Genomic DNA, 16,829 nt, shown 5'->3' on the forward strand with positions numbered 1-16,829 from the left:
GACTGTATTTAAATATCACATTCTTCAGTCATTCCTTTTACATTTATTCAGTGCCCTGCGTGTGCCAGACACTGGGGTACACAGAGATACAACTTTTCATTTAATTTTGGAACTTGTTATAATGGTGACTGAGATTTACTTTTTACTCTTCTAGAAGGCTTTCAGTAGAAATAAACACGAGTCAGAAGGGTGTCCTTTGTCAGACCAGACGTCCCTAGTAGGGGTTGGGAAAACACTGGCATCTCAACAATGGCGCCCTGTTTGAGGTGGAGAGGGAGGACAGGCCCCGATGGGGATAAAACAGGTTTAGACCTGGGTAACCCGAGGAGGGTGCGCCTTCAACCAGGAAGAGGCGAACCTCTTGAGCACTTCAGGCCGCGCGGTAACCGAGGGTAACAGCGCCCCAGTCCACGGCGGTGTGAAAACCACCTTCTTCCCTAACCAGGTATATCTACGGAGGCTGACCAGGACCAGACACAAGCCAAAACTCTCCATCCAAGATACCTTCCCTCTGCCCCTGACCACTTAACGTCACTGCTCCTTTTGCCTAGTTTATTGATGAGGGGCGACGGAAAAGAGAAGCGGTAGGCGAATCACCTTTCCTATTTTACGATTGGTAATATTAGGCTCCAAGTCCCGCCTCCTGCCCCGCCGCAGACAGGCTCTCGCGGTTGTCACTCGATCCTCTGCCACCGCCCCTCGCCGTGGCCCCGCCCCTCGCTGTGGCTAGAATCTCGCGGGAAGAGCGGTGGGCACGGCTGTGGCTCCGTCTCCAGGCTGCGCGCGGAGCGGGAGGGCTCTCCTCACAGAAGCGCTTCCTCGCGGAGGGGTTGGAGCTGCGGCAGACGCAGGCCTGGGCAGCCCCTTCTCTGCCGCCTCCTTCTCTTCCTGAGGGCTCCCCGGTCCTCTTGCCCTCCGACGCTACCCAGGTGAGGAAGCCCGGAGCTCGTCTTCGCTGAGGAGCGGTCGGGGAGCGGGGACACGGAGCAGCCGGGGCAGGCGGGCTCCCGACGGGGGCGGCTCCGCGGGCAGCGCGGCGCTGCCTGGTGGGCGCGAGGCTTGGAGGGGTTCGTGAGTGCGGGGGTCGAGGAGGCGGCGGGGTGGGATCCGGGTGCGGGCGCCCAAGGGCGGTGTAGCGGGTGCCAGGGCTCCTCGGGGTGAGGAGGCGGTTTAATGGGGGTCCGGGGTTTTTTCCGGCTTGGGGGGGTGGTGGTGGCTGGCAGCGTATTGGGTCCCGGGTCTTCGGGGTCGAAGGAGATTTATCAGGATCCTTCGGTTCCTTGAGGTGATATAGCGCGGTTCCGGGACAAGGGGTCCTTTTATCGCGGTCTCAGGCTCTTTGGGGGCAGAGGATTCAGTTTAGCAAGGTCCTAGGTCTCTGAAGGGGCAGATCCATGGGGTCTTGGGGGTCCTTTGAGCGAGAGTGGGCGTCTCGTTTCGCCTTCCTGGGATAAAGAAGCAGTGTATTGGGGTTCCGTCTGTTTATCGGGGTCTCCGGGCGAGAGGGCGATGTATCTGCGTCCTGCAGGGGCCGGGACCGCCTTGGTGGGCTGCTGGGGGCGGAAGGGTTTACAGCGGAGACCAGCGTCTTTATTGGGGTTTCTGCTTTGCCCAGAGGGGGGCGGTAACTTGGCACGGCCTCCAGTCTTTTCGGGGGCGACTGGGCGAGTTAGCGGGTCCCCGGGAGATCTCGAAGGGAGGGCGCGGCTCTGCAGGCGCTGGGTCGGCTCGGGGCGGGAAGGGGACTCTGGTGACATCCCGAGCCAGCCTAGTACACAGTCTGTGGCTGGTCAGCATCCTGGAACAAATGTCTTTCTAGATGAGATTTACTCAATGCTCAGTTGAGGGATTGATCCGTGTTGTTGCCTAGTTGGAGAAATAGTGGGTTTGTTCTGCAGTTTTCTTCTCTCTGTCCCGGGATCCCTGTGGAGGCGTGCTGGTCTCCCTGCTCTGGGAGCGGGAGAGTGGCAGGCAGCACCTTAAGTGGGCATGTAGACTGTAGATTCTTAAGGAGGCGAGTGTCCTCCGCGTCAGCGTGGAAGCCGCTGAGGATAGGGAAGGCTGTGAGGTTTTGGCTTCCTTTCCTAGGTGGTCTGCTTTGCTGATCCTGCATTATTAGGTCTGTCCTGAAGTCTTGCCCGAGTGTTAGGCAGTCAAGCAGTGTTGGGAAGTGTGTTCTGGCTTCTCTCTGCCCTTTGAAAAGCATTTGTGGAGAGAGGTAACTTCAAGTTCAGCTTCCAAATAACGCATTGGAATTCGAAGTTCCAAAGCTAGAGCTCTGCAGAAGCGTCATTTGAGACCTGTAAGCATGGCTAACAGCTCTTTTAGAGAATCCTGCTTAACAGTTTTATTGTAAAGGTACAGTTAGTCTTGACTCCTATGCAGAGTCGTTGGTAACTAGCCCAGACGTAGGTGGAATTCAAATAAAATGACCTGTGTATATGTGTATGTGGGGGTTTTTTTGTTTTTGTTTTTTTATGTTTAAGTCAGAAAGTCTGTTCCTTTGCTTGACAGTTCTCCTGGTTAGATAGCTCCTTTATCATAGAGGCCTGTAAATGAAGTCTGATGTGGCAGGCAGTGGAACCTGTACTCACAGTAATCTGTAATTTGGGATAAACAGACAAATTTGAGTGTGCCGAAGCAGAGAACTTTGCCTGCCTCATTCTTTTTCTTAGTGACAGTTTTTTTTTTTTTAAATGACATTTCTTTTGATCTTAGAACCAGAAACATTAGTGATAATCTACTTAATACTTGACTTTTGTAATCATTTTAAAAAACAAGGGAATTTTGCATAGCAATGCATAACTCTCTGAAAAGCTTAAGTTTTTTTGGTTTTTGTTTTGGTTATAAATTCCTGATCAAACCAAAATGCCTGATTGACTTTTATAAGATAGTTTTGACTATCAAAACTGATCAGTTGAGCAGACATTTGATTGGAACCACAGCCAAAAAAACTCTAAGCAGATCTTTTTTCCTTATTATTTTTGAAAGCCAATGAAAAATTAAGCAGATGTCAGTAACTTTTTAAAAAGCAGCTTTCATAATTTCTAAGTAAACATACTGATCAGTCAAAAAATATTTGATTGTCTGCTAAGTGTCACAGCATGGAGGCACAATGATTCCAGCTCTCATGAAACCTATATCAAGAGAGAGAGAAAGACAACAAGTAAATAAAATAAATACATAAAATAATTGAGATGCTGATAAGGAAGAAATAAACAGGATAGTTGGGGTTTTGCTCACTTAAAAAAAAATAACCTCTGAATGATAATATAATTGATGTCTGTCATGTTAACCAGAAACCAGGCAAGATAACGATACCTTCTGAATTAATAAAGATTAAATTATGATCAGTAGAGTTTGAGTGTTAAATATATTTTGACTCTGAGGATTAGCACCTTCTGTAATATAAGCATAAAAAAAGTCTGTAAGGATAAATATCAGACTTTTAAGTGTTCGGGGGATTCTTCAGGAGAGAGTTGCAAAGGCATGGAAGAGAGTTATTAATTATTAATATATGCTTTTATACTATTTGAATTTATTTCGGTGAGCAGACATTACTTAAGGGTAAATTAGAGAAGTCTAAAAATTAAAATTTTGGTCACTATGCAAATTTGTGAAATGTACTATATTTATAAGGCATTTTGTCAGTGTTGCCACTTCTACTGTGTGTACTAGTGAAGGAAAAATGTATTTCAAGTATGTAAAATTATAGGAATGGGGTGGGGAGAGGAGCACAACAGAATAAGTAAAAGACTGAGGCCCAAGTTAAATCTTAGAACATGGTAAAGATGTTGGATCTTTAATTATACAAAGATAAATTAATCTTAGGCCTTTCTTATTTCAAATTTGTTTCCCGAGTTTGAAAAAGGAAGTTTTTAGACTCCCTAGAGAAGAATAGGTTGTGTTTTTGTGGCGGGGCAGGAGGTGTTTTTATTGTGGCACAGATTTCAGGATGGGATTTCTTTTTGTCAGACATATGGACACCTAATAGTTGTTTTTCTTGTGAGGCATAGGAAACAAAAATAGTTTTATAGTTCATTATTACACTGCTAAAAATGACAATACCAGTGTCTTTTGGATTATCATTCAAAATTCTGAAATTATAAATGTGACGTACTAAGCCAGTTTCTAAAAAGGAAATCATAAGACGTGAATTCCAGTCTTAACTGTGCTGCTAACCATCTGACCTTGGATGATTCCTTAGTCTCTCAGGGCCTCAGTTTCCGTATATATAAAATTAAAGAAAGAGAAGTCCCTGTCAGTAATCAATATAAACTCCAATTCCAAGGTTTTTATTACATAGGTTTTTATGTTGCAGATCTACAGTATTATATGTACAAAAAGGGATAGGTGCCATAAGAGTAGCTAGTTCTCAGGGTACAACTAGTTCCATGTAATTTTTATATATCATACCTAATTGTAGAGCCTCTTCTATTTTAAGATATATAGGAAATATTTAATTCAAGAATATACATTCATGAAGGTAAATGATTTCCTTTTGGCAATTTAGCTTTATCTGTTAAAGCATTATTATTTTTGCTTCTGATCCCTGGTTCTGTAATAGAGTATCTATATGATAATGTAATGTCCTTATTTAACTCTGTGTGTAGAATGAGGTCTCTAGTGGTTGACACCCTTTAATCTATCCTTTACACTGCTGCCAATGTGATTTTTCTAAAATGCAAGTATGTTCAGTGCTTTTTTCTTAAAACCCATACTTCTCCCTTACCTACAGTATTTAGTTCTATGGTTACAAGGCCCTTCATCATCGGGCTCGTCTCCTGCATTTCTCCCACCATACGTCTCAAGCTCCAACTGTACTAGTAACATCAGTTTACTGAAAGAGCCATACTTTTTCCTGACTCAGAGCCTTCTTATATATTCTCCCTGCTGCTTAGAATGCCTTTCCTTCTCCTGTCTTACTGACAGAGTCTAGTGATTTTTCAAGATACAACTTAAGCGCTATCTGCTTTTTGAATCTTCTGTGTGCTCTGGTCCTCGCTCTTCCAGCCCCACTAGGTTATTCACTCTCTGTATCTTGTTCATTCATTCTCTTACGTTCGTTAGTATGCTGTAATTATGTATGTCTCTCTCTTCCTGGACTCAAAAGCCGATGTATATTTGTCTTATTACTTATTGAATATCTATTGCTTATACAGTTGACTCTCATTACAGATTTGAACTCTCAGTGCCAAGATTAATATCTTCATAATGTCTCAGTTAAGCCCAAATCTCAGTCTTGTCCTATTTTTCTAAAACGCTGGGCTTTCTAAATTATCTTATTCTCTTGCCCCTATGACCACAAACTGACATTAGATCTGTAGTTCTTATCCTCATGTTTAAGAAAAGAGACTATCAGCACTGTAGGAGTTAGGGGTTACTCTGTTAAACTTGCAGAAAAGTCATGCAGAATTTTGAGGCAACCACTAATCCCTGTATCTAAAGTTGTTAGCAGAGTTATGAACTAGTTTGAGTATTTCAGATCTTAGACATCAGTGATTTGGTAGATATTTTACCTTGGCTGCTTTCTGTATGGGAAATGATTGTTGCCAGTGTGTATGGGATTTTATATTGGTTTAATAGTTGCTTTACATACATTACCTTTAATTCTCGAAACAAATCCTGCAAATATAGTAACTTTCTCAGGGTTATTTATCTACTAAGAAGCAGGCTATGTAGATCCAGGTCTGTCTTACTCCAGATTCTATGCTTTTTCAAAATACTACACTGCTTTCTGAATATGAGTTCTTATTAGTGTATTTAAAATTATTAATAGATATTTTATTCATTTTATAAATTGAAGAAGTAGATTGTGAGGTTTATCCATTCAGCTTTTTCAAAAAAAGCTAAAGTAGAGGATTTGAGATTGATTGGACTTTAGAGACCAGTTAATCCAACTCCTACATTTAGCATATGAGGGAACTGACATACACAAGAATAGTTACATGACTTGCTCAAGATCATACAGCTTTGTAGTTGGTTAAGGTTTGTTGTTGTTATTAAGCTAGTTATGACCATTGGTGTTGTAAAACCATTATTTGAAAGGAAACCAGGTGCCTGATGTTCCCCCCAGGAAAAAAGCCTAGAGTGGCTTTTGGAAAAGTGATGTTGAGGATCTCAGAGTCTTAAGGACATGGCTCAGAGAAAATCCAGACTCTGGATCATGACACATGGAGACGCCTCAGTGCCTCTTCACTCACGCAGCTCCCTAGTCTTGGTTTCTTTCCTTCCTCTTTTTTCTTTTTAAAAATCTATTCACAGTTTACTAATCTTCTGCCTGCTAAAGTTATTAGCAGCAGCCTGACCAGTAACCATTTACATGCCAACCATGGACTAACTAACAGGGATACAAAAAAGCATAAAATCTAGTCACTGCCCTGAAGAGGCTCAGTTTATTGGGAGTGGGAGGCAGTAAGTATTTAATTGCAAGGCAGTATATAAAGATGCCATGAGTGATGCAGCTCCAGGAGCTCAGAAGATAAAGGTAAATGTGGACTGGGCTAGTGGCTGCAGAAGTTTCTATGTAGAAAAGGTTTGATTTAAGTTAGTCTTTAAATGAGGAATTGGAAGGAAAGACTGGGGAAAAGAATATCTGGCCGTGTGTGTGTGTGTGCGTGTGTGTGTATTTTTTTTTTAAATCTAAGCCTTGTTCACTTCCCTTTAGCCGCAGTGGCCTCCTTGCTGTCTTAGAAGGCCTGGAACATGTTCTTCCAGATATCTGTATGTCTCCCTCCCGTCCTTCTTTCAGTTCTGAATTAAAGTATCACCCCTTTCTGAAAGGCCTTTACTGATACCTTGTTTAAAATTACAGCATCCCTCCTATACATACTCTTCCTATCCCTCTTCCCTGCTTTGTTTCTTTTTTAGTGCTTTTCTGCAGTCCAACACACTGCTTTTATTATCTTTCTAACCCTACTATAATGTAAGATCCATGAGAGCAGGGATTTTTACCCATTTTATTCAGTGCTATATCCCCAGCACCCAGGGGATACAAAGTAGATGCTCACATTTTACCTTTTACAAAGTAGGTACTCACATTTTTGTTAAATGAATAAGACAATCGAACTTTAAAACAGAAACTTGAAGATTGTTTGATCTAACCTCTCTCCTTCCTTCCTTCCTTGCTGGCTGGCATGGAGGACGAGGAACTTTCTCTTCTATTTAAAAAAAATTTTGTTTCTAGGACTTAAATTGTATACAGTGCAGAAATCATAAACAGCTCAATGAATTTCTACATATGTAAGCATGTGATCACCAACCACACCAAGATATAGAACACTTCTAGGACCTCAGCATCCTTCCTTACTCTCTGCTAGTCAGTACTTCCCAAAGGTAACCACTATTCTGACCACCATCACAGTAGATTAGCTTTGCTTTTTCTTAAACTTCATATATTGGGTTGGCCAAAAGTTTCGTTCAGTTTTTTCCGTAGATGGCTCTAGTAGCACTTAGCTGTCTTTAACTTCATTTGAAACAATTTTGTTAGATTTTATGTGACAGCTGTATATCAGCATGCCTTTAAATAAAGACATCAAGACTGGTGAATTTTTGTGTAACCATTTTAATACTGAAGATGGAAGAAAAAAAAGCCAACATTTTCAGCCTATTATGCTTTATTATTTCAAGAAAGATAAAAACACAACTGAAACACACAAAAAAAGATTTGTGCAGTGTATGGAGAAGGTGCTGTGACTGATCGAACATGTCAGAAGTGGTTTGTGAAGTTTCGTGCTGGAGATTTCTCACTGGACAATGCTCCACGATCAGGTAGACCAGTTGAAGTTGATAGCGATCAAATCGAGACATTAATTGAGAACAATCAACGTTATACCACACGGGAGATAGCTAACATACTCAAAATATCCAAATCAAGTATTGAAAATCACTGCACCAGCTTGGTTATGTTCATCGCTTTGATGTTTGGGATCCACATAAGTTAAGCAAAGAAAACCTTCTTGACTGTATTTCCACATACGGTTCTCTACTTAATGAAAACGTTCCGTTTTTAAAACAAATTGCGATGGGCAATGAAAAGTGGATACTGTACAATAATGTGGAATGGAAGAGATAGTGAGACAAGCGAAATGAACCACCACCAACCACACCAAAGGCCGGTTTTTATCCAAAGAAGATGATGATGTATATTTGGTGGGATTGGAAGGGAGTCCTCTATTATGAGTTCCTTCCGGAAAACCAAACGATGAATTCCAACAAGTACTGCTCCCAGTTAGACCAACTGAAAGCAGCACTCAATGAAAAGCGTCCAGAATTAGTCAACAGAAAAGGCATAATCTTCCATCAGCATAATACAAGACTGCATGTTTCTTTGATGACCAGGCAAAAACTGTTACAGCTTGGCTGGGAAGTTCTGATTTATCCGCCGTATTCACCAGACATTGCACCTTCGGATTTCCATTTATTTCAGTCTTTACAAAATTCTCTTAATGGAAAAAATTTCAATTCCCTGGAAGACTGTAAAAGGCACCTGGCACAGTTCTTTGCTCAAAAAGCTGGAAAGTTTTGGGAAGATGGAATTATGAAGTTGCCTGAAAAATGGCAGAAGGTAGTGGAACAAAAGGATGAATAGGTTGTTCTATAAAGTTCTTGGTGAAAATGTAAAATGTGTCTTTTAGTTTTACTTAAAAACTGAAGGCACTTTTTGGCCAACCCAATAAATGGAATCAAATCAATTTTTAAGTTAGCAGAAGTTCATTCTTTTTCATTGCTGTATAGTATTCCATTGTGTGAGTATATATTTTTTATTGTACTATTTATAGATATTTGGGCCATTTCCAGGTTTTAGCTCTTAGGAACAAAGCTGCTAAGAACAATTTTGTACCTGTCTTTTCGTGGGCATAAAGATTCATTTCTTGGCTAAAAAACTAGAAGTTAACCTCATCTTCATATAGATATAGATATATAGATACATATACATAATTCTTAATTCCATGTGGTCCTTAGCACATGATAGATGATCATTAAATGATTGAAGATAAATTATTAACTAATTGTGTACTGTGAGATTATCTCAAACTTATTAAAAATATTGGAGAACAGCTTCTGGTCTGTGCTTTTGTTCTTATATCTGACTTAAAACATGTAGCACTTAATTTTATCCAGGCTATACACATTTCTCTTTCCTCTTGATTAGCCTCTTTTTCTAAAATCATGTTCTTTATTAGTTGGTGCCCCTTCTCCAGAAGATGGGAGAAATATGTCCAGAAAAGAGGAAATTCAAATTAATTCATTTTAAGGTGTGAATTTCAGAACTGGTTGGCTCTTTTTCTATATTTTCCCAACTTAAAAAAGTCATTTCTTTTTGACAGTTTGGTTCTACTGTACATTATATATATTTGTTACTATTCTGTACAGTTTGAAATCATTTATACCAATGCATAAGTTATGTTTTGGGATATGTCAAGCAAAGGCTTTCTTTGATGGTCTTAAGAAATCTTAGAAATGGCTTTAGTTGGTGAAGAATGCAAATGAGAACCCCTACAATGATAGAAGAAATCATGAGAAATATTTTTCTAATTCTGGAAAAGTTTTCAGTTCCCTTTTGAAGTGATTTCTAAGCTAAGACTTGAAAGATGAGTAGGAAACAAGGTGGATGAGATGCCCGGTAAAAGCACTGTAGGTGGGGAGCTGTCTTTGCAGAGAGAGAGCAGGGCAGATTTGGGAATCTGCAGGCAATTCAGGAGGGCTAGAGCAGTGGTTTTCAAGCTGTAATGTGAATATGAATCTCCTCGTAGGAGTGGGGCTTATGAGTTTGGAGTTCTAACATGTTCACAGGTGGTAGAGATGTCGCTGGTTCAAGGATCACACTTTGCAAACCACTGGGCCAGAGCATAGGAAGCAAGTGAGAGGAAGGAGTGGGGAGTGAAAGCAAGGACCATATCATGGAGGATCTTACAACTAATGTAAGGAATTTGGATTTAAGGCAGTGGTAACCCACTGAAGGGTGCTAAGCAGAATAGTGACCTTGTGAGATTTGTGATTTTCGAGGGGGCAGTAGTGGTGGAAATAATCTTTAGGGGTAAACTCCATCTACATTTGAAACTGTACCGATTAATGTCTGAGCAATGATAGTTTACCCATTCATTAATAATGTTTTTCCCAGTGGCAGATTCAGTTCATTTAAAGGAAAAGTTTGGTTATGTTTATTAATTTAGATGTTATATGTTAGTTTAATCTTTTTTTTCTTCCAGGGATATTATTGCTTATTATATAATAAGTATTATTACAATTTAACTCATAATTACATTTTTAAAAAATTTTTTATTTTTGGCTGTGTTGGGTCTTCGTTTCCGTGTGAGGGCTTTTTTCTCTAGTTGCGGCAAGCGGGGGCCACTCTTCATCGTGGTGCGCGGGCCTCTCACTATCGCGGCCTCTCTTGTTGCGGAGCACAGGCTCCAGACGCGCAGGCTCAGTAGTTGTGGCTCACGGGCCTAGTTGCTCCGCGGCATGTGGGATCTTCCCAGACCAGGGCTCGAACCCGCGTCCCCTGCATTGGCAGGCAGGTTCTCAACCACTGCGCCACCAGGGAAGCCCCCATAATTACATTTTTAACCCTGTTTGATGGGATTTAATTTTTGTCCATGTTGTACCATATGATAGTTCAAAGTCTTCTTTTTTATTGTATTGATTAAAAAATAAGCTAGCTGGTAGTGCTTATTATACAGTAGGAATGATCTTAATGATACATAATAATTTGAGTTAGTTTGTCACCAGCTTTTGTAAATGTTATTAATTAGAAGGCTTTAATTTATTTCAGCTGTTTAAATATCACATCAGTTTTCCAATATTATAAACTTAGGAATGTGTGTGTAGCTTGTTTTTCCCCCTTATTTTATAAGTTCTAGGAACTCATTTTAAATACGTGGAGAAATACTAAAGACAAAGATCTAATGCCTCAGCTCAAATATAAGCATTGCTAACATTATGGTACACATTCTTCCTCCTTCCATGAATATATTTATTCATTTGTATACTGCTTATTCTCCCACCATGAATTTATATCATAAAGATTTTCGTACTTTGTCAAAATTGTTTCAAAACCGAATTTTTAATAGCAGCATAATATTCTGTTGAACGGATGTGTAATGATTTAACCATTTCCAATTACTGAATATTTTTTTCCTCTGCAGGTAACACTTGAAGAAAATCTTTGTGCATAAATATTTCTCCATACTTGATTATTTTCTTAGGATAGGAATAAAAATGTTGAGTCAAAAGGTAAGATCTTAAAAAAGTTAGGTATTGCCACATTACTTTCTAGAAAGGTTATGCCCCTTTACATGCCAATATCAGTATTAGTTTTACAAACCTTTTCTAGGGAATTCCCTGGTTATCCAGTGGTTAAGCCTCCACGCTTCCACTGCAGTGGGCACGGGTTTGATCCCTGGTCGGGGAACTAAGATCCTGCATGCTGTGCGGCACAACCAAAAAAATTAATTAAAAAATTTAAAAAAGAGCCCTTTTCTAATTTAATAAGCAAAAATGATCTGACTTTAATTTGTATTTCTTTGATTATAACTGACGAGCATTGCAAAAATTTTTTTTAAAGTTACATATTAAAAGAAAAGATTTTTAAAAGAATACCATATGCATTATGTTATAAGGTAAAATGTTTTAACTGGAACTAATGTTTTATTATTGTAGTTTTTTCTTTTAATAGATAAATTAATTTCTTGAATAGTTATTAAAAAAACTGACAAAATTCAAAGACCCAAACAGTTGCCCTAGAGGCAACTACTGTTACCAGTTTCTTATATGTACTTCCAAAGATATTGTAAATCATGTGTGTGTGTGCCAAAACATTAGACGAATTATGGAGAACATTCATTAAAATACTGTCTAGTTCAGTTGTGGCATTGTGTACTAAACTGTGTACTAAAAATTGGAAAGGGTCTAAAAATGATTAGTATCTGGCTACTGGCCCAGAAGGAAGAAAAGCAGGGTCTGGCAGCATTTGGCAGTAATTTTCTATAAGACAAGTGGCCTTAGCTCTTTTTATTATTGGATCGATTCTTTGACAATAGCACTTCTGTTTATAGTACCGATTCTGTAGTTCTATTCCAAAAAGGAAAGCCAAGTTTTTGAAAATTAGTTGATGCCTGAAAGAAACTCTTTAAAGTACAAAAGCTATTTGGAGGTATTTAGGAACAAGATACTTTCTTCTTAGGTATTTTAGGATTTCTTTGGCAAGTACAGTTGTATCAGAATTTTCATGACTTTGTTGCTTAACAGAGAAAGTTTGAGCTTGAATAATTATAAATGAAATTCATCATTTCCCTAAACTCTTGTTTACCTAATTCAAAAACCAATCAGCCATGATATAAAATATTTTAAAACATATTTTTAAAAGATTTTCATGCTAATAATATAGTAGTAACTTGTCTCATACAATCAAAGATCTTTTTGAGCTTGACTTGGAGGCCACTGCTAAATAAGTAATTTGAACAGTAAGAGTCAGAGGTTTTAATTGGATTCTACAGAGCTTTAATGCTTTAGGGAAAAGATATTTGCTTTGGGGATAGATTTTTCTTTTTAAGCCCATGTTTCCAAAGATAAAATTTGGGGATGACTATTGTTTACTGAATACTAACTCTGTGTGGCCCAGGATAAGTTAGGGGTATTATGAGAGTTCCTATTTGCTGGAATTCATGTCTCCTATTCCAGATTAATTATAGGGCTGTAAAGGCTGCTAAAGAATTTGCACCTAATAGTGGTTGGTAATATATGAGTAGTTTTAAGAAAGAATTTACCAGAGGTGGGAAAAGATCCTCTTGACTTTAAAAAAACATTTAATTTTGAAATAGTTATATATTTATAGGAGAATTGCAAAGTACAAAGAATTCCCATATGCCTTTCACCCAGCTTCCCCTAGTGTTAACATCTTATATAACCATGGCAAATTTATCAAAACTAAGAAATTAATCCTGATTTTTTTAAAGGGGAATTCAGCAAACTTTTTTTTTTTGAACACATATTATGTGTAACAGAGTGTTTTAGCTGCTGATACACAATGTTGGAAAAGAAGTAAAGGTTGCAGATAATAATAATAAAATGGTGAGCTTGGTGTTATTCCTGAACAAACGGTCAGATTATTGAACACATATATTTTTGGTACCCGAAAAAGAAGACAGTAATCGCTAGGAGCCAGCATGGGTTCACAGAGGACAAGTCATGCCACACTAGCCTCACTTTTTTTCTTATAGGGTATGTAAACTGGTAGGTACATCAGGAGATGCTCTGGCCATAATATATCTAGAATTATAGCTACATTTATTGGATTTTACATTTTGTGCTGGGTACTGGGTTAAACACTTTACATAGATTGCCTCATTTAGTCCTGTTTTACAAATGAGGAAAGGGGCCCCAAAGGTTATACAGGTAGCATTTGATAGCCTTTTATTATATCTTTGTAGAAAAGATATAGAAATGTAGTTAATAATTGCATAGGCAGATGGATTTGTAATTGATTAATGAATGGGCTGATGTTAAAATTGAACTGCAGTCCATTCTTAGTGGTGAGCCTCAAGATGCTATCTTCCCCCATGTCCTTTTAAGATGTTTATCATAAGTTATTCTCAAAATTGTGAGGGAGTGCTAGTATGTTATGTGGCAGAATCAGGATCCTCCCCAGCCCACTTTATTTTTAATAATTAGAATGGTGGACTGTATCTAAGAAAATATTTGTTATAATAATTTTGTTTATTTATTTATTTATTTATTTTTACACTTTAAAAAAATTAATTTATTTTATTAATTTATTTTTAGCTGTGTTGGGTCTTTGTTGCTGCGCACAGGCCCTCTCTAGTTGTGGTGAGTGGGGGCTACTCTTTGTTGCGCTGCACAGGCTTCTCATTGCGGTGACCTCTCTTGTTGTGGAGCACGGGCTCTAGGCACGCGGGCTTCAGTAGTTGTGGCTTGTGGGCTCTAGAGCGCAGGCTCAGTAGTTGTGGTGCATGGGCTTAGTTGCTCTGCGGCATGTGGGATCTTCCCGGACCAGGGCTCAAACCCGTGTCCCCTGCATTGGCAGGTGGATTCCTAACCACTGCGCCGCCAGGGAAGCCCCAGTGGTAACATTTTAAATAACTATAGTACAATATCAAAACCAGGAAATTGACTTTAGTACAATCCACAGATCTTATTCCTTTTTCACCAGTTTTACATGTGTTCCTTTGTGTGTGTAATTCTTTGCAGTTTTATCAAGTGTAGATTTGTGTAATCACCATCACAATTGAGATACAGTACTATTCCATCACCAGAAAGATCCCCTAACCTCTGGCAACCATTAATCTGTTCTCCATTACTGCTTTGTCATTTCCAGATATTATATAAATGGAATCATACAGTATGTAACCTTTGAGACTGGCTTTTTAAAAACTCTGCATAATTCCCTTGAAATCCATCCAAGTTGTTACATGTATCAATAGTTCCTTTTTATTGCTGAACAGTATCCCATGGTATAAATGTATGAGAGTTTGTTTAATCTTCACCCACTGACGGAGAGTTGAGCAGTTTCATTTTTGGCTATTACAAATACAGCTGCTATCAACATTTGTATACAAGTTTTTGTGTGTACATGAGTTTTCATTTCTCTGGAATGAGTGTCTCGGAGTGTAAATTCCAGGGTTGTATGGTAAATATATTTAGGAAAGTGTTAAGTGTATTTTAAGAAACTATCAAACCATTTTCCAGAGTGGTGTACCAATTTATGTTCCTATCAGCATTGTATTAGAGGTCTAGTTTTTCTGTCTTCGTTATTAGCATTTGGTATTGTCACTGTTTTTTATGTTAGGTGTTCTAATAGATATGTAGTGGTATCTCATTATGGTTTTAATTTTCATTTCCTGATGACTAATGATGTTGAACTTATCATATTTGCCATCTGTATATCCATTTTGGTGAAATGTCTCTTCATGTTTTCTGCTCATTTTTACTTGAATCTTTGGTTTTTTACTCTTGAATTTTGAGAGTTATTTATATATTCTAGATATGAGTTCTTTGTCATATAGGTGGTTTGCAAATATTTGTCTGTTTTATCTAAGTTGTCAGATTTATTGGCATAAAGTTGTTTATCATGGTTTGTTATCCTTTTAGTATCTGTAGAATCTGTAATGATGTCTCTTCTTTCATTCCTGATATTGGTTATTTGTGTATTTCTCTTTTTCCTGATCATTCTGGTTAGAGGCTTACTAATTTTATTACTCCTCTCAAGAACCAGCTGTCGAGTTCATTGATTTTCTCTATATTTCTATTTTCTGTTTTGTTGATTTCAGCTCTGATCTTTATTATTTCCTTTCTTCTGTTTACTTTGGGTTTACTTTGCTATTATTTTTCTAGTTTCTAAAAGGTAGAAGCAAGCATTCATTGCTGTCAATTTCTCCTTAAATACCTTTTTAGCACAATCCCACAAATTCTGATGTGTTTTGCTTTTCTTTTCATTCAGTTAATAATTCCTTTTAGTTTACCCCCCTTTTTTTTAAACCCATGAATTATTTAGAAGGGTATTCTTTAATTTCCAGATATTTGAGGATTTGCCTATAATCTTCTTGCTGTTGATATCTAATTTGATTACATTGTGGTCAGAGAACATACTTTGTATGACTTGAATCATTTTTTAATTTATTTAGCCTTGTTTTATTTCTTAGAATATGATCTCTCTTCATAAGGTCTCTGTGTACTCTTGAGAAATATGTGTATTCTTCTGCTATTGGGTAGTAGTGTGTTTTAGAAATGTCAATCAGATAAAGTTCATTGATAGTGTTGTCAAATCTACTATATCCATGCTTTCATTTCTAGTTTTTGTCTTTTTGCCTATTTGTTACATGTTTTTGAGAGAGAAGTATTGGATAATTGTGGATTTGTCTATTTTCTTATGCAGTTCTATCAGTTTTTGCTTCATGTATTTTGAAGCTCTGTTATTAGGGGCATAAACATTTAGGATTATTATGTTTTTATGGTGAAATGACTCACCTATCATTATGAAATGACTGTCTTTATTCCTGGTTATAGTCTTTACTCTAAGAATTTGTCTTACATTTATATAACCACTACAGCTTTTTTCTGGTATATCTTTTCCCATCCTTTTATTTTTAATGTACTTGTGTCTTTATATTTAAAGAGTTTATTGTAGGCAGCTTCTAGTTGGGTCATGCTTTTAATCCAGTCTGATAATATCTATCTTTTAAATGGAGTGTATAGACCATTTACATTTAATATGATCATTGATGTGATTGTTTGAGTCTGTCATCTTGCTATTTGTTTTTTATTTGTCCTATTTGTTCTTTGTTCCTTCATTCCTCTTTTTCCTGTTCTCTTTTGTATTAGTTGAGTATTTTCTACGATTCTGTTTAATCACATCAGTTACCTTATTAGCTATAACTACTTATTTGGTTATTTTAGTGTTTGCTTAGGGTTTATAGTACATAAATGTTTATAGTATACATCTTTATCTGCTTTCAAAGAATATTATACCACTTCATATATAGTATTGAACCTTAGAAAAGTATACTTCCATTTCTCTTTTGTTAGTCTTTATGCTATTGTTATGATACATTTTACTTTTAAATATGTTATAAACCCTCAGTACATTGTTATTTAAGCGGTCAGTTATTTTTAAAGAGATTTAAATATTAATATATATTTATCTTTGAAATCACCATATCTAGTGTTCTTCATTCCTTTATGTAGATCCATATTTGTATCAAGATTTTTCTTCTGTCTGAAGGATTTCATTTAACATTTTAGGTAATGTGGGTCTGCTTGTGATGAATTCTTTTCGTTTTTGAATGTCTGAAAATGTCTTTATTTTGCCT

General features: G+C 37.9%; 1 protein-coding gene across 3 annotated transcripts in view; it reads left to right on the forward strand.

The window, feature by feature from the left end:
• The first annotated feature begins 728 nt into the window (after nt 1-728).
• GLCE (glucuronic acid epimerase) overlaps nt 729-16,829 on the forward strand; it is a 118,068-nt gene continuing 101,967 nt past the window's right edge. The window contains exon 1 of one of the 3 annotated variants that reach the window (XM_082446639.1): nt 729-929. The gene's annotated coding sequence lies outside the window, so the exon portion shown is untranslated. The remainder of the gene's footprint in view (nt 930-16,829) is intronic. The other 2 variants (XM_082446641.1, XM_082446640.1) reach the window with 2 other exon arrangements.

Source organism: Balaenoptera physalus (genome assembly GCF_965194825.1).
Source record: "Balaenoptera physalus genome assembly, chromosome: 2".
NCBI classification, from domain to species: Eukaryota; Metazoa; Chordata; class Mammalia; order Artiodactyla; family Balaenopteridae; genus Balaenoptera; species Balaenoptera physalus.